Genomic DNA, 19,136 nt, shown 5'->3' on the forward strand with positions numbered 1-19,136 from the left:
GTTGTAACGGTAGGTAGTTGTAACAGTATGCGTTGTAACATGGTACATCCGCACAAAATACCATCAATTGAGTTTTTTCTGAAAACCTTGATAGCAAAACCTAGTAGTTGTTGCTCTTGAGAAAGGGCTTAGATTAAGAAAATTAACTTTCAATATTTCAATATATAATTACATGGTTGCCATCATTTTTCAAGGGGTGCAAGATTTGAATAGTTTTGTAGCCTGGAGGACAACCGAATTCCACAACAGGGGCAGCCTCTGACAATGTTCAAACTTCTGTTTTATAAAATGCAATAAGGGTGCAACGTCTATCATGGGTTTAATCAAGGAGTGCACATTTAGCAAAGCCCAACTGTAGTAATCCACGCAAATACTTTAAATAAATTTCTGAAGTATCTTTAAAGGAGTACAAGTTATCTGCAGCAACCATCAGCAGTCTCACCAAGTACTGGTTTACATTAGAACATTGACTGTGATGCAGTTCCATTGCATCATAACTGCATCATGCAATTCTAAACATTACTACACCAACTAATTTAAATCTTGTAGGAATGATAAGCAACACCATGATCCAATGCCAAGTTCTCATTTAGGGAATGGCCTCCAAATTTCAAAAAGACAGATTCATTGTTAGACTATATAATCTCCCACATCAGCACAGTGCATACCATTTCCACTTCCCCTATATCTTTAATCTTGAGTAAATCTTCTCTAGAACATTTTAAGTGATCATTGATATTTCCTTTTGCATTCAGATTCAAACCAAAGTAGAAACAGACAGCATGGCCACTGCTGTGTGTCGGTGGCTCGTGGACGCCTATGTTAAACAGGATTACTTAAGAAGCCATCCTAAAGTCATTCAATGACTATTTAACTTCTGTAGAAGTCATTTTCACATCATCGTCAAGCTCATGAAGTCATCAGCAAAGTTTAAAAGGGGAACCTGATGATTTGTGGATGACGTGAAATGAGTATCTGAATACTTCAGAAGGTATAATTATTCCTGATTTTTTAAGGTTGATTTGAAAATGAGTATCTGATTACTTCAGAAGATGTCATTATTCCTGATGATTTAACACCTTGGCTACTAAGGAAATTCCCATCCTGTGCTGGAAATTGCTATTCTTCTTTATTCATGACGAGGTCAGCTCGTCATAAGCACAGCTCCAGTGTGCCTCATGACGAGCTGAGCTCAGCATGAGCAGGGAAGGGGTTAAGGATATTGTGAAAATGAGTAACTGATCACTTTCCAAGTTGAGATTGTTCCTGATGACTTTAGGATGAATTGAAAATGAGTGTGTGATTACTCCTCAAGTACCATCTTGTTTTAAAAAAGTTAGATTTGCTTCTGGTGATTTTTGTAGGATTTCCTGATTACTGCTGATTATTGCAAGAACATGCTCAAAACTTTGGTTTCAGTTTCCTAAGAATAATTCAACCTGTTGAATGACTTCAGGATTATTTGCAGATAAATTCACAATAACATATGGGTTTTCTTTCATATGCAACTAAGCATACAATGTGGTTCAGAAATGTGTGCGTAAGTCACAGGTTATCATACAAAGTGGTGATGCAGAGTCAGCAGAACATTTACATTCTCTACTTGAGGGTGTGTTGAAGATGGGCAAATGTTAAGGTGGCTGGGTAATCCCCAGTGACTTCTGGACTAGTTGGAGTTCTCTTCAGGCTGGCAAAGCCAATAGGTCTGGCTTTTTGTTAATTTAATAAATGTGACTCTTCCGTGATTAGTGATTTTGTGGATGATCAAGTGGGTCAACGCAAAATGACTGAAAAGCTGGACAAAGTGAACGAAGGTATAACTATTCCTGATGTTTTAAGGTTGATTTAAGAGTGAACTCTTGCATGCGAGTGCATGCAGGAGTTCACATATGAGTGAGTGCATACATGATCAGATGCCTGGAGGAATAGATGTGTAGATGGATGGATGGGTTAGTGAATGTATTGATGCATGAATGGGTAAGATGATGAGGGAGGGTGAGGATGGCAACTGTTGTGTTGGCAGCAGGAGGCTATTTATCACTTCTACTGCTGCTGCCTACTCTATAAGGAAAGGACGAAAAGCAAAAGTTCCTAGTCAAACTGGTGTGATCGTTTATTTTCCATGGCTCGGTGATTTCAACCTGTTTTGAAGCCTCAATATTAGTGCTGTTTCCACATTATTGTGAAAAGAGTAGAGAGTCACTGAGAGAGGTATGATGCATTTTGTTGATATGGCATCTGCCAGACCCTATTTTCAAATATAAAAAAGTATAGCCCTTGTGGCTGAGCTGACAAAACAGTAGTGGTGTGCAGTTTAAAAAGCACCAACCTAGTTGAAGGTAAAACTGATCTTGAATGGCCAACAAGTAGACCAGCTTGCACTGTTATGTTGATGTCCATTACTGCCCTCCCAATGGCCACCCTAGTAGTCTTGAATGCCTAGTGGCTGTTGCAGGATAATGATAGAAGAAGAGGGGTCAATAGTGCTTTCGCCTAAGCCTAATTAGTTGCCAAAGTCCCTTCTGACCATGCCTCAGTTCATTAGCACCTGAGGAAGATTAATTTCATTGAGTACACTACATATGGTTTGATACTCATTAAATGACACTTATGGTTTCAATTACTACTGTTTTTTTTCATTCCTCCACTTTTTAATACAGCCATCTTAAAGTCATAGTCATAAAGGGTAGGATTTAGGAATATGAAAGCACCTATGAATTGAGAGAGGGTACATCTATTTTATGGGAACTTCACAACACAGTTTTTATTGTTCTCATTCAGTATCTATCAGTGCTTCTTAGCCTTTTGACTTCTGTGGACACCTACTTAATCTATACTGAAATATAGGAAGTCCTGCATGAATCAATATTGAAACCTGGTGACACTGGCCCAAGCTAATGTAATCATTTGAATTGCAAAATAATTAGCAAAATTTTGAACATAAGAATCTATCACACAAATACACATATATTGATATATTTTATTTAATTCACTAAAAAATCTAAACAAAATCAACATTTTACTTTTAATGGGGAGGTTGGAGATTTTCTAAATTCAATTGAGACCACACATCATCCATACTGTATGAGGTTCTTGCACTTCTCCGATAAATCAATCTGAGGATAACAATTACATTTTCAGACTCCAATTTCAAATTGCTGCACATTTATAGAACATTTTTACATTTTCAATGTTACATTTAGTTTCTGAATTAATATACCCTTTATCAATCTGTTAGTAATATTTTGTTTTCTAAGCCATCACGGACCCACTGAGTAGGCATCGCGGACCACCAGAGGTCCCCAGACAAACAGCAGGTCACCTGTTCACTGGTAAACAACCGCTGATTTAGATTATTTGAAATCAAATGTGGTTTATCAAGAGACATGCATGTAAGAAAACTTTGTATCATGCTTTAACTCAATCTAATTCAAATATATTTGGCATTTCACTTACAAGTCATTCATTTTCTACCTGAATGTATAAGCAAACAGATTTTATCATTGATATGCATGTAGCTGTGATGTTGTTATTTACCACCATATAAACCAGATCCATGATGTCATTCGATTCACACTTAAGTGGGTTGATAAGTGCCAGGTTGATAAACAAGCCTGTCTGCTTACACTGAATGAATCTAGTGACTCTGCAATAGGAAAACACCCAGGCTTCTGTTAAATATTTTATTGCACTTTGGTCTCTTCTCTGAATACGGGTGTGATGTCAGCTGTCATCAAGAAGAATTCTTTTTTCTAAAAATGTTTTGTTATATTGCACTACAACTAGGGCGGGTATATTAGTGATCTGAGTTACTGCTACATATTCAATCTGTTAAACTGTAAGGGAGTCTTGACCCCACACAGTAAATACAATTTTCTATTTTTATGTATAGTTTCTTATAATGTGAACACATTATACTCTGTTAACATTCTGTCTCAATACTATCAGGAGGCAAATGATTCTACATGAACACAGGTGTTACTTGTATCATGTCTAGTGCATCTAGAATCTGTGTTTCTATGCCTGCTGCAACATGCACATGTTGTAAAAGTAAACTATTAAGATCTTCAAAAACAAAACAATTAGTTGTAAACAGAGGCCCTGCTGCTCTTACACGGTCTAGTAAATGGACCAGTTGATGAACCTTCATTGTCAAAAATCTTTTATTATATAATTCAATAAACAGTTGCACAAATTATGACAAACACTGTTCTGCTACATTGAAATCTTCCTGGGTAATGTTGTCGTTTAATAGCTTGTGAATTGCTCTTATAGTACACAAAAATGTAAATAGTGTGATTAATCTCAAACATGTTTAACACAAAAATTCTATTGAATAAAAGAAAGTTTCGAAACTCTAAGGTCTTCCAGTATGGTAGTTCCTCAGCAGACCTTGAAAATTGACTAACATCCAGTGTGGGTTGTATATGTCTCAAACAGATATTAACTACTTTACTTTTTCATAAAAAGAGTATGAATGATGTTGATATTCTTTAGTGAGTCAGATCAACAATTAAATAATGCCACCACAAACGCCAAGCATGTACTCAATAAGAATTCCTTTGATTAGACAAAAATATTTCAAAAGCATGAATCATATGGTACCTTTGTTCCCTCTTACACTGTAATCAGAAAGTCTACTTTTGATATTAACTATTGCACTGTTTACGTCAGATTTAATAGTATAAAACGTCCTTGGTAGGCCTTTCAGGTTTTCAACATTGCAAGAAAATATTCTACAGATCCTTTTTCTTGACCCTTTTAGACATTACTGGCACCTAAACCTGTCAGTAAACTGGGTGCTGTTTGTAACAAGACAGAGTGCTAAATCACAGTGTAGCCTGGCAAGTAAAACTACAAATGTGATCTTTAAATGCCACTCCACCTTCCAGCTGTGCAAGTTTGCTGTATAATGACTTTAAGAAAGACCACTTTATTGGCTTTCTTGAGGAAACCTAAAACCATAGAGCAGAATAGAATCACAGAGCTTTCTCTGGGATACAGACAGGTCATTTACCATCAAGTACACTGGTCACATTGATATTTTCAAACTTTTAAATACAAGAACGCTGTCTGTGTTCATTGCAAATGAAAGACTGTTAGGGGTTTTCAGAAATCCACTGTCACATAAATCCAAATATATTTTCCATCATATACAGCTTTTATTGTATGTTCTTCTTTCTCCATAAAGTGATCAAATATATGTTTCCTCACATTTTCTATAAAACATTTTCACCAAAACATAGTCTGTAACTGAGCAATTAAGCTCTGCTGAATGAAATAAGACACAGTCACTTGGAGTCAATTCTTTCAGTCAATGTGGAGCAACCACCTCAGTGTTGCTGATATTCTTCCATTTGCCACCACACCTGGTCCCATCTGGATGTCAGCCACAAGTCACCTTCGGGCATCCCACCCATGGATCTGGGACCTCTATTTTATCGTCTAATGTTTTTACATGTTTGTATCCTATATGTTTCCCCCCCTTCCAAGTCTCTTGTATTCAACCTGCTAATCCTTTAAAGCACTCTGATACCCTACCGGGTCAAGTATGCGCTCTATAAAACACAAATAAATAAATAAATACAAAGTTGGCTAGCTCAGCCTAAAGACGTGATTCAGACACTTTTGGGGAAGTTTACAATTATTTGCTATTTACAAAGGGATTTACAAGTAGTATATTTTTGACTGCAAGATCTCCACACATAAAACAAAAGGTATTTTTATGTGCGAAGACTCCTCTCTCGGAAATATACTACTCGTGAATACCTTTGTGAATAGCAAAGAATCCTAAACTTACACAAAATTGTGAGTTTACCTTTGTAAATCAGGCCATATTTTTTTTAGCAACATGTGTATAGCAAGTGTAATAATAGTAAGTAATATTAGGGGCCTTAATACTTTTCTGTAATTGTTTGAGAAGGTGATACATAGTTTTTAACTCTCTATTATCTGTGGTAAGAGAAGGGGGCGTGTCCAACCCCCAAGATGGCAGACACAGGACTAATCCATACCCAGACCCAGGCCCAGGAAATCTCTGAGATCAGGTGACCTAAGCTGACAGTGATGCCCCAAACTTCCTACAAATGCAACCCACTATCTAGTGCTTGAAGTGAAGCGGACGATAGCCTTCGGGCAATGAGCCTAACTGCATTAAGTAGACCTTGACATGGAGGCGGTGGGCTCAGGTGGTAGCATATAGCAAGTTTGGTGTGCTCTGCCCGGAACTTGCACCACTAGTGGCTGTCACATGCTCGGATTGGCCCCGGCATCTGGACTCCAGGTGGGGTTTACCTGCTTGGTTCTGTGTGCGGTGCCCAGGGGCTAGTGCTGCTGCTGACTCCCTCCCAGAGGGCCAAAGTTAGGGTGTGGGCACCTTGACTGCATACAGCTTTGCCCAAGTTCTTGCCTCTGTTCCGGCAGGCAGTTGAGACTTGCAAGCCTTCCCAGTTTCCCCATCTGGCCCATTAAATGTACGGACAACTAGCTGGTGTGTAGGTGGTGATGTCCCTGGCAACAGCAGAATCGACTGGGCATGCTGTGGGGCTAATCTGCCACCTCCGAGTGGTCGGCCAGCTTTAGGCGCCCATCTGGCCTGTGGAAGAGGCTTTGCAGACTCCTGTGTAGCCATCCTGCCCTCGCACCTCGATCGGCTGGGAGCCATCGGAGCATTGGAAAAAGGGAGGACAACAGGTGAGGAGCCTAGCCATGCAGCAGGCCTACAGTGGGGCCTGATTTAGCTCATTAACAGGACGACCAAGCTGCAAGGCAAGTAACTGTACACAATTGCTGGTGACTGTAGCTGTTGCCTCCCCTGCACGTGGCACTGGCCTGCCCTCCCTCTTTGCATGCCTCCAATACAGAATATGTGGGCTCGTCCTCAGCACCTTTGGCATTGTGAATCCCTGTTCAGCCCACCAATTCCTGAATACCTAAAGAGGTAAGTGCAATTGCTTCTCTTGGGGATACCGGCCTGTTGAAGGTGAAGAAGCCATTTGTTTTATGATACCAAATGCAGTAAAGCTTCTAGGCCCTGTTAAGTTGACATAATAAACATTGCACCGGATGCCTGCACCTTTTCTTGCTTCAGAGAAACAGCTTAGTAACGCAAGGTTTGCTAGAAGACAAGATATGTGGCACAAAGGAAGGTGCTTGCTTAGGCACGTACACGTACATTTCAGCATATCCCATTTCACAACATGTTTCTGGTCATTACTATTATGTTGCAATTATTAACTGGAAAAGCACCAAATCTATATCTTACAGTGGAAAGTCCCAAAAGCTGCCCACTTGTGGCCACGTGGTTAGCAACAGTATAGTTCGGACCTTACATGGTATACGGCTACTCAAACTCTTGTTTATTGGTCAAATGTACTATGCTTAATTTGTGCTACGTATGTTATGATGCTGCATCCTTTGTGGTTTTGGCCTATAAAAGTTGTCACCAATGTCACATCTTTGGACATTCAGTCGCTTTGCTGATGTCTCCATGCTGCACGTTAATTTTCTGTTTGTGGGTCTCCAATAAACCGTGCTATCTTATGTGCTAACAGAGACTTGTGTTATTATTTTCAGCTTCTGCAATGGGCAAACAGTGAGTTTTTGTTCTTCAGCTCCCAAGGGGCACAGTGACAAGTGCCTGCCATGGGCTAGACCAAGCTTAAACCTCCAGGGCAAGACAAGATCTTTCGATTCCCCTCACTACCATCTGATTGCTTGTTCACACTGAGCCCAGTTGATTGCATTTCCCCTACAATAGGAGCACCCCCTGTGGAAAAACTAGACATAATCCTAAAAGAGCTTTGTGATTTTAGAGCCGCCATGGAACAGCAACAGGGTGTGATCACCACAGACATCAGTCTCCTTAAAGATGCTCACTTTAAATTGGCCAACCGAGTCTACGCTACAGAAAAATCACTGTCAGCCATAAAGCCAGTCCTCGATGAACAATTATCCTTGGGGACACACTTGTGCGAACAAGTGGAGCAGTTGCAGTATCACGCCCATGATGCAGAAGGGAGGGCATGACAGGATAATATATGCATGGTGGGGCTGCCCGAGGGCACTGAAGGCTCCACCCCATGCAGTTCATAGAAACATGGTTACTAACGCACAGTGGTGTCCCCATCAAGTCTTCCTAATTCTTCACGGTGGAGAGGACACATCACCAATGCCAATTGCATGCCAATGAGGAGACCTATACCTAGGGGCGCTCCCATGCCCTATTGTGACTAAGATCCTAAACTACAGGGACTGAGATCAGTTGCTGTGTGCAGCAAGGGAGAGAGCTCAAACTCATTGTTGAAGTTGTACGGGTCTCTCTGTTCCCTGATTATACTCTTGCAGCACAGCGTCAGTGTTCCTCGCTCGTTGAAGCAAAGAACCTTTCCCATGTAGCCAGCCTCATCTATTCCTTAATCTTCCCAGCTAAAGTTAAAATTCTCCACAAGCAGTGCTCACACTTTTTCGACTCCTTGAAAGCTGCACAGACATGGCTTGACTGCAATTTCCCAGACTCCTAACAGCAGGCCAGTTGTTGATCACCCCCTCCAAAGCCTCATCTGCAGTCCAGGCTCTGGCGTGCGCCATTACAGGCCATGCACCTGTTGTGCCCTCCCACCAACAGGCATGTGAGAGTCAGAAAGAAGCTCTTATTATAGCAACAGCACTGTGGACCAAGACATGATGATCCAGCTCCAGCTCCTTGGAAGGTAGTATCTCGGACAGAGATGGCAGCATGGCACTATTCCCTTCCATAATGCCACAATTTGCCACTAATTTTCTAGGCTAAGGGGTTTTAAGTGTACTTGGACAATGTGTCAAATATGTAAAGTTGAGCAATTGGTACTTAGACTTGTTGTCAAGTTGTTTCTTCTGTGACCCAAATACGCACCCATTTATGCTACGTGTACACCTTGTTGCAGTATCTCTTGTACTGTGCACGTCTAACACTATAAATATGCTGTAGTAATTGGAGGATAGATGGTTTGCATTATCCTTAAGGTAGATATCGTATTTGTAATGTTACCCTGATGATGGCCTGGGTCCAGTCATACAGTGAGTATCCAGTAAAGAGTTACGAAACCTGAATATGTATGCTAATGTTTGTACAATATGCCCCATAAGCGTAGGCCTATGTTTACCATTGGTTTGCATGTGAAGTTCCATTTGGTTGTTTGGTCGAACAAATGTTACTTGCTGGAGCAAGTATTGAGGTTGTTGCTGCTTAGCTTTAGGTCTGTCATCAATATTCAACGAAAGTGAGAGGTCAGGTCTTAGATGCGGTTCCAACAAGGTCAGCTGCTTTATAGGCTTCTATGGCAGCTACTCTAAATGCTTATAATGTTCTCACCTGGAACGTCTATGGGCTGAGCTCCCTACATGAGCGACACAGGGTACTGGCCCACTTGCATAGGCACAGGACGCATATCACTTACTTACAAGAGACACATGCCACACTGCTGGAAGCCCATAAAATGGAGGGGTCAACCTTTTCACACCTTATATTCAGCTTATGCTAATGGTGTAGCTATTTGGGTGTAGGTCGGTATCCCATTCATGCTCCAAGAATCTAAAATTGATACAAAAGGCTGTTCTGTCCTACTGCATGGTAGATTAGATGGTGAGCTGGTAAGTTTGGTCTGCATTTATGCTCCAAATCAAGAGCAACATGTATTCCTTTCCCACATTTCTACAACACTAGCAGACTGGGCACATCTTTCCTGGGTACGGGAAGGGGACTTTAATGCAGTAAAGGATATAACATGAGACTGCACCCACCCTCCCTTGCCGAGTGCGGGCCCATCCAGGCAAGCCAAGGCCCTCCAGTGTTGTGCATCGGACTGTAATCTTGCGGAAGTCTGGTGTGACCGCAACATAGGGATGAGAGGATATTGATTCTACTACTCACCACATGTACAACACTCCTGCATTGACTGATTTCTTTGCACTTCATCCCCACGGCCTCAAGTCACCCACTCCACTTACCTTGCAAAGACACTATCTGATAATAACCCAATAGAGATTACACTGGCATGGGGCCGGGTAGCTAGACTGATCCCCAAATTGTGTCTTCAGCCATTACTGCTCGAGGATGTGGTGTTCCATGACAAATTTGTGACAACTATAGACACATACTTTGTGGTTAATACAGGTGCAGCCTCATCAGCAATAATTGAATGGGAGGCATTTGAGGTGGTGGTGTGGGGTGTTTCTATTAATGCCTGGGTGGGTGCTCGTGGGGAGGTGATGTGTGAACTCTACCTAGTGGAGAATTGCTTAAGCCCCCTAGAACAGGCAGTGGCACAAAGCTCTGGCGCTGCACCCCAGCTGCTGGAAGCGCAAGTGCCCTACAATGAACTCATGGAATGCCACCGGCTTATAGACCACAGAACCTACATCCAAAAGACACATACAGATGCAGATAGGTCCGGGCCCCTTATAGCCAATTTCATTACTGTGGAACTCTGGCCTACCCCAGTTCTCCTTATATCCTTAAGACATCGTGCCCCGGATACTACCCACTTAGAGAGCAATAATGCGTTCAAAGATTATTATTCTGATATATATATACCACTCCACCCCTGTTCATATGGGCAAAATAATCAGTCTCAGAGCATTTACTTATGTGGCAGCATCAGGCCGCAAAATAATCGAGGCATCCACTACAACAAATGAAATACGGGGTGCCATAAAAGAATTGGCCAGAAATAAGACGCCGGGCAAAGATGAACTGCCAATGGAATTTTATGCCATATAGACCATGAGGCTGATCCTTTGACTTGTTAAACTTAATATGGGATGCATGGAAGCAAGGGGGCTCCCCCCTTGACAAGAGAGGCTATGGTAACATCACTCCTTAAACCTAGCAAGTACCCTGACAACATGTCCTCATACAGGCCCCTTTCCTTGTTAAACCCAGAATACAAAATCCTCAGTATGGTGCTGGTGTGCTGGCTCCTCCCTCTGCTCTCTCAGTTGTTGCACGTAGACCAGTGAGGCTTTGTACCCCGTCGCAATGCCTTCGTACACATACGCCATCTGTTCCTCATTATGGACTCGATGAAGGACCAGCAACCAAATGCTGGCTGTCTTTCCCTTGGCAGTAGGCAAGCACTTGATTTCCGAATTTGTAGACCTGTCTGGTCTCCGGATGAACGTGAATAAATTCTATGAATTCTCCTTCAATGGGACACACCAGGACCCACTGGTCCCATTTTGTACCCTTACAGATTCAGCTGGCGGCACAAACATTTCGTTAGCTTGGTATACAAGTCTACCACTGTCAAGATGATATACCGGACGGGGGATCACATTGCTCAGGTCCCAGGTGGGTTTTTGATTACTCTGTTGTTGGCCACCTAGTATATTACTTCATGAGCCAGTCAATCCTGATCCCACCCTGGGTGTTCATCACACTGAATTCCCTAATATTAGAACTGATATGGGGCACGGGTCATCATAGACTCAGCCTGGTAAAATTACAGTTGCCACCAGATAAAGGCGGTATGGGTGCGTCCGGACCCGAAGTCCTATTTTATAGCATGGCAATTGTAATGGATAGACTACTGGTTGGCAGGCTATAATCTGCAGGACATTGACTATACTACCTGCATGATACGTAATGGTCAATTACATAAACTACTTTGCCCTAGTTTTTCATGGCCCACCACAGGCCTTCTTTTACTATAGATAGCTCTCTCCTATTAGAAATGTGCCATGATATACACACATTCACCAGTCCATATATACTACAAATATACCTCTGCATGGCCTGCCCACCTCTTTGGGCACATTGATTTCCAGAATTCCACTTCCCTGGGATCAGGGTGAGGCGCTAACTGTGGGTTACTTTTATGCAGACGGTTCACTGATTCCTCACCTCAAGTTTGTGCATGCTCATCTAAGTGCCGGAAACACAGTTGCTTACAAATGCTAACATTATTGTCAACATTCACCTGCATTGTTCCCCGAATAGTTTTGAGCCTGGAGCACATGAGTTATTGCAATCACTACAGACTGACTCACAACATACACCTGTTGAGATGGCTATACCACATACTACGTGTCCATCTTGGAGTCTCTCTTGACTCACTTAAGTGCAGGTAGAAGGTAGACATTGGGAGGGGGCTCACAAATAAAGAATGGTCCTTCCTATTACAGTACCCGAAGCAGATCTTGTGTAATACACGCTTTAAATTCATATATTTCTCAATCTTTCATAGAGTCTACCTTAAGCCCTACATAAACAAAAACTTGGGAAGAGGGATGCAGAAATTTGCAAAAAAGATGCAGAAAGAACCAACAGCCATATTCATCAATCTCCCGTTTTGCGAGGCCCTAATAGCGAATTATAGCGATTCGCTATTAAGGGCTCGCAAAACGGGATTCATGTAGGATTAGCAAAAATGATTGCGATTCCTACTGATTCCTTATTTGCGATTAGCAAATTGCTAATCGCAAATGAGGAAAAACTCCCCATTCATTCCTATGGGCCAAAAGGCCTATAGGAATGAATGGGGAGTATTCCTTATTTGCGATTAGCAATTTGCTAATCGCAAATAAGATTGCGATTTGAAGGGTGCCTGGGGTGTCCAAAGGACACCCTGTAGCACCCCTCAAATGTACATTTGAACAGGTGTTGCGCACACACATGTCCAGAGGACATGTGTGTGTGCAACATGCAAAAGAAAAAAATGCACAAAAGTGCTTTTTAATCGTTTATCGCAATTTACCACGAAGTCAGATTTCGTGGTAAATTGCGACCAAATATTGCGAATTCGCAATTTCTAATAGGGTGATGAATTGCATTTAAGGAATCTCTATTAGAGATTCCTTAAATCCAATTCCTCGCAAATATGCGACTTCGCAAATAGCGATTTTTGCATTTGGGATGATGAATCCCAAATGCAAAAATCGCACTCGCAAACGGCCAGATTCTCAGAATCTGGCCATTTGCGAGCGCTATTCAGGTTCATGAATATGGCTGATAGAGCAGTGCAGAAAGAACCAGCAGAGGTGCAAAAAGAGGCAAGAAGGGTGCAAAAAGAGGTAGGAGAGGTACACACAGAGGCAAGCGGGGTGCATAAAAAGACAGGAGGGTGCAGTAAAAAAAAGGAAGAGAAGAGCAGAAAGAAGCAACAGAGGTGCTGAAAGAGAAACTAAGGGTGCATACAGAGGCAAGAGAAGTGCAGAAAGAAGCAACAGAGGTGCAGAAAGAGGCAAGTGTGATGCAGAAAAGGGGAAGAGAGGTATAGAAACAGGAAAGCGAGTTGCACAGAGAGGGAAGAGAGATGCAGAAAGAGGCAAGCGGGTGCCGAAAGAAGCAAGTGAGGGGCAGAAAGAGGCAAGAGAGGTGCAGAAAGAGGCAAGAGAGGTACAGGAAAAGGCAATAGAAGTAAATAAGAGGCAAGAGAATTGCTGAAAGAAGCAACAGAGGTATAGAAGAAGCAAGAGAAGTACAGAAAGAGGCAAGTGAGGAGCAGAAAGAAGCAAGACAGGTACAGAAAGAAGCACGAGAAGTGAAGAATGAAGCAACAGAGGTGGAGAAGGAGGCAAAAGAACTGCAGAAAGAGGCTAGAAAATTGCAGAAACTGGCAAAAGAGGTACAGAAAGAGGGTATTGGGGGTGCACACCGAGGCAAGAAAGGTGCAGAAAGAGGTAAGAGGGATGCAGAAATAGGCAAGACAGGTGCACAATATTTACAAGAGAAGTGCAGAAAGAAGCAAGAGCAATGCAAAAGAACCAACAGAGGTACAGAAAGAGGCATGTGAGGTGCAGAGGAAGGCAAGAGAAGTGCAGAAACAGGCAATAGAGTTACAGAAACAAAAAAAAGGAGTGCAGAAACAGGGAACTAGTGAGCAGACTGAGGCAAGAGAGGTGCAGAAAGAGGGACAAGGGATGCAGAAATGTAAAACAGAGGTGCAGAAAGAAGCAAGATTAGTACAGAAAGAACCAACAGAGGTGCAAAAAGAGTGCAGAGGGGTGCAGAAAGGGGTAGGAGCGGTGCACACAGAGGCAAGAGGGGTAGCGAAAGAGGCAGTAGGGGTGCCGAAAGAGGCAAGAGAAGTGCAGAAAGAAGCAACAGGCATACATTTTCTCTTTGTCGGGACATGCAAAAAAACAAAGAATCATTTAATTTGCCAACTGAAGAAAGTCCATCATGTCACACTGGGGTAAGTCTTTTTGTATACTAGGAAATTCCATTTGCACTTGTATGCCCTACATACGATTTGATTTCTCTCTAAGGAAATTCTGTATAACTCATTGTCCATTATTAATCAAAAATGAAAGCTATTCTGTTGGCCCTGGTTCCTGCCTGAATCAGGCATGTGTACCATTACAAGCAGAAGTGAGAGCTTAACACGCTGAGAATGAGAACTTATAAGGTTATTGATGGATATTGTACCTGACCAGCTAAACTGTAACAAAGGGCCAATGCAAATCCTTTTATTCACCCCAACACTTGCATTGCCAAAAATATGTTTGTGTTGATTAACTCTGCTCCCTTTAAAGCTCTATTTATTTCATTATGGCACAGTTACAATGCATGTGTAACTGTGGGTTGGCTATACAGCATTTGCAAGCTGCACTGTCTGATTTGACAAGTTCAAGGAAAGTAGCATATACAGCAGCCTCAAAAATAAGCAGCGGATCATTCAAGGTTTAAAGGGTACTTGCTTTCTTTTCCACTCTTTTGGCATACTATTTCTGTGTTGTATTTTGTGGACATTTCTGCACAATGAAAGTTTAACTATGACCAACTTTGAAGATTTCCTGCATAAGGAAATTATATACAGAAAGATTTGAATATGTGTTTTAGATATGGCTGCATTAATTTTAAGGGAGTATGCCCAGCAATTTTTAATGACTGTTAAACATGCTATGTGCAGAGGCCAAATCAACATCCACAAACCACCACCACTATATATTTTTGTTTCACAGTATGTAAATTAACATAACAAGTAGTTAATACTGTGTGCTGTTTGAAAGATGATTTGCAGCAGCTAGTGAAGGATTCAAACGAACCTTCAAAAGCTTTGCTTTTGTTTTATTTTAGTTGTTCTTGATATGATTTATTAACTTGAATTTAGATGTTATAATCAAACTAATAGTCCATTATGCTTTTTTTAGGTTTTTAATTATTTAAGGTCTTTGTGGTTCAATTTTATCATCTTTATATTTATTTGGGTTTATACCTTTTCCTGTCAGACTATATGAAGTGGCCATTTTGTATGGTGTTCTTTTACTGACACAGCGATCGTGGAATGGCACTATGCAGGTTACTCTTCTCATTACACTGGGTAAGGAGTGGTCTCATGGGGAAACTGTGTAATTTAATTGTTATGTAAATTCCTTCCAGTCAGTACTTAGATTTGTTATGCTTAATATTTGTTTTATATTTTGTTTGCTATCTTACAACTGCTTTTAATTTGAAACTTGGGTACATCACTGCTATTAGGGAAACCTTTAAAAATATGATTTGAGGTAATTATTGTATCAGGAATTGTGATGTGTTTGAGTGATATTTGATGGAGTGTAGAATGTTGTATTTGAAAAATGGTTTTATACCATGGCATGTGTCTAACTACATATTCTTTGGAGGGAGTATGTGGAATTTTAGTTTGCGATCTGAACATCATCTGCGCCAGCTTGTCACCTATGCACTACGCGCACGGCAGCCATTCTAGGTCACCTATGTATTACGTGCACGGCAGCCATTTTAGATATCATGGTCTCCTTGTCCACGACCGATCGCCAGCGCGCCCCTCTGACCCAGCAAGCATCCTCCGCGCACCCTGGCTCCCCCCTCCCTCCTCCTTATGAGTATGACCCATCTGCATGACCCTGTCCTTGGGAGTCACGCCAGCGCCTGACCAACACCTCCTCTCTTCCCATGAATGCCCCTCTGTTGATAAACCTCCCCTCTGCGCTGGATTGTCCACGCAGCATGAATACCACTCCATTGATGGCCCCTCACCCCGTGTCCGACTGTCCACACAGGTCCGAGGCCATTGCCTAAGCCGAGAGATACCATTTACTGCCCTTATTGTATGAGGTCGCTCTCCTTCAAAGGACCCTCTATTGATCCAGGCCTCCCCACCCCCTGTGACATGATCAGGCGCACACATCCTAAGACTCGACGAAACACTCAGCTGCGTGATGACCCTCTCTCTTATCAGCAGGTTGAGGACCTCCATTGTGAAGGTATATGGGGGTGGGATTAACACGAGGATTACGGGGATGTCTTTTCCCTTGCCTTACAAAGTTGTGATTGTAATAAGGGAAGGTCACATGCCATAAATCAGTGTATAAGAGGCCAGGCCTCTGAGTGGCTGTTAGAGCACCTCGAGACGATACCTTGTTGTCTGATCTGATGTGTTCTGCTCCGTCGGAATAAACTTCTGTTTCCTGCCTTCTGGTCTCCGGCGCCTGCCTCATTGCTTGGTAATTTGAATGGTACAAGGGCGGTTAGCGCCGGGCAAATCTTGAGAAAGGTCCTAGCCCTACCTTTTTCTACAATTGGCGTCCCAAAGCGTGGGGCCCATCAGCGACACGTGGATCCAGTGGGAGAGGTCCCGATGACAGAGTGAACGACTGCAATGATCGGGAAGAGCTCATGTCCGATAGACCCTCGTCTGACAGCCGATCATCCGACCTTCACTAGTTCTGAACAGACCTCTCTCGAGTGATCTACGGTCCTGACTGGGAACCATCAGGAGTGCCGCGAACATCACGAAGGAGAGAGGACGATCGGGCGCTGGATCCAGAGGACAGGAAACCGTCCATGCGGTCCGGGTAAGGTCGTGTAAACACGACGAATTGAGGAAAATTGTTTATTTGGATAATACTAGTATTACGCTTTGTTGAAACCTCTGGAGATTCGCTGTCTGCAAACGGGGAAAAACAAACAGGCTCTCTCTTTGCAAACAGTGAAGGATAGGTAACACAGACTTTTGTCCCTATTGTAATCCGTCGTGCCTATCTTCCTCCCCCACTGTTTCCCGAACTGTCGTTCGTGGATTATTGTCTGGAGATTCTTTTTCTGCAAACAGGGAAGAACAAGGTCTCTCTTTGCAGGTAGAGAAAGAGTGGGTAACGATAACTTTTCGTGCCCACTTATTCTCCCCACTGAATTGTTTGATTGGCCGATTATTCGGTATTGGTTCGTTTGAGGTATTCACCGCCGGCAAACAACGGAGAATAGAAATATTCTGTCTAGTCTTTGCCCGCCGTGATAAGATAGGTAGTGCAGACTTTTGTCCCCGGTGTAAACCGTCATGCCTATCTTCTCCCCACTGGTTGGTAGCCTGTTTAGCCCGGACCGCTTATTAGAGATGAACCATCCAGCTCCACTGGAGGGCACCCCTAATAAGGACATGTTCACTAAGTATGGACTAGTCGCTATAGCTTACACTAAACTATGGCATAAATATACGAAAAAGAACCCTGAAAGTCAGTGGCCACTGATAGGTTCCTTTAATGAAAATAAAATAAAAACATTAGAAATAGCGCTCCAGAAGAATAAGACCACGCCCACTATGCTCGACAGTATCGGCATGTGGCGCAAAGAAATGGAACAACGAAAGAAAAGAGAAGAAGCAAAAATAGGGAAAGAATTACGAAAGGCAGCCCACCTGGCCGCAAAACAACTAGAAGAAGAAATAAAAGAAAGAAAAGAAGCTACACAAAACCAAGAATCAGGGTCAACAGGCCAATGTCCTGTTAGGACCCCCTCTGCGCTCTACCCTGAACTACCCTCCAAACAACGGGCAAACGATGAGTTACTGCTAGGTCCCCCAATCATCTACATGCCCCCTCCATATGCTCCCAGCCAACAAAACCTGCAAGCCCCGAGTGTGAGTGAAAGTGACCCTAGTGCTAGTGCACCAGCCCTTACGGCCTCCGCACCAGCCACATTAACAACTTCGTCAGGCGACCCCGAGGCTAGCAAACAATCATCAGCCAGGTTAAATAGGTTAAGCAAAGATGAGCGGGATGGGATCGACAAAATAGCAAAGACATTGGTAGAACGAAGGGAGAGCGAAGAATACACAATGAGCGTATATAATTCACATGCCGACAGTCATAAACGGCATTTCATTTTACGATTCAGCTACCACACCCTGAACGCGTATGAAGATAGGTATCAGAGTAAGGGTCCAGCTAAACTAACCACACTGTATAGGAAGATTGATGTTGGAGATGGGACTGAACGTGAGGTGATCTTGTGTCTGTGTGTGGCATGGTGTGAACTGAATATGACGAGAGGGGGAGGAGTCAAGATGGCGGGCTGAGCACCGCCGAGTGAAGACGCTGCTTGGGTGGTCCGCTCCGACTGAAGAACCGAAGAACGAAGGAATGCGTTCTATTTAATAAAGTTTCAACGGAGGACGGAGAGCGGAGCAAGGGAGGAAGGAAAAGGAAGCTTTTTGTTCTCTGGCGATTTTTAACTCAACAAGCAGTATTACGTGTGTGTGGAGAGATACAAGATACAAGAAATCGGCTGGAGACTGGCGTTGGCGCTTGCCGGTTGGCGGACCCGATGTTGTGGAAATTGCTGCAATACGGCAGGAGCTTGCTTCGCTCCCGGAGCCGTTCAGCGGGCTTTTTTCGTACTACACCGCCTTCCTCTGTTTGGATCAGCTGGGCGTTTCAGAGTACACACCTGAGTGCTCTTACAGGAACACGGCTGCAGGGACGCGCTGGGGAAAGAGAATCAGCGGGACCGGCGGAACGGATAGCAGCAGCAGTGGGGCACGAGTCGATGTCCTCACGTCGGACAAGATCTAGGAAGACCGCTTTGGTGCCTAAGAAACTACTTACAGGTACTGCGGTGGCTGTAGGGGTAACGGAGGCAAGCACCATGGGGGATAAGAAGGAGACTAACCAAATGGCTGTGAATGGAACTGCTAATCCAGGTATGAACACCCTTGGAGCTAGTGATGTTGATAAGGGTCTGTGCCCAGGAGAGATGAATGATTCCACCATGGCTACTAAGGGGGGCACCAAGGGTGTGCTAAACTCCAACATGGTTGCTAAGGGGGGCGCCAAGGGTATGCTAAGTATGGACGTCAGTGTATCAGAGGAGCAGTCTCTCGGAAAGGACAAGAGCAATGAAAGTATTAAAGGAGATA

At 43.0% G+C, this 19,136-nt stretch overlaps 1 pseudogene; it reads right to left on the minus strand.

Annotated features, from left to right (window-relative positions):
- Window positions 1–3,459: 3,459 nt before the first annotated feature.
- Window positions 3,460–18,867, minus strand: LOC147665604 (uncharacterized; annotated as a pseudogene).
- Between the last annotated feature and the right edge of the window lie 269 nt (window positions 18,868–19,136).

Source organism: Lissotriton vulgaris, unplaced genomic scaffold (assembly GCF_964263255.1).
Source record: "Lissotriton vulgaris unplaced genomic scaffold, aLisVul1.2 SCAFFOLD_527, whole genome shotgun sequence".
Taxonomy (NCBI): Eukaryota; Metazoa; Chordata; class Amphibia; order Caudata; family Salamandridae; genus Lissotriton; species Lissotriton vulgaris.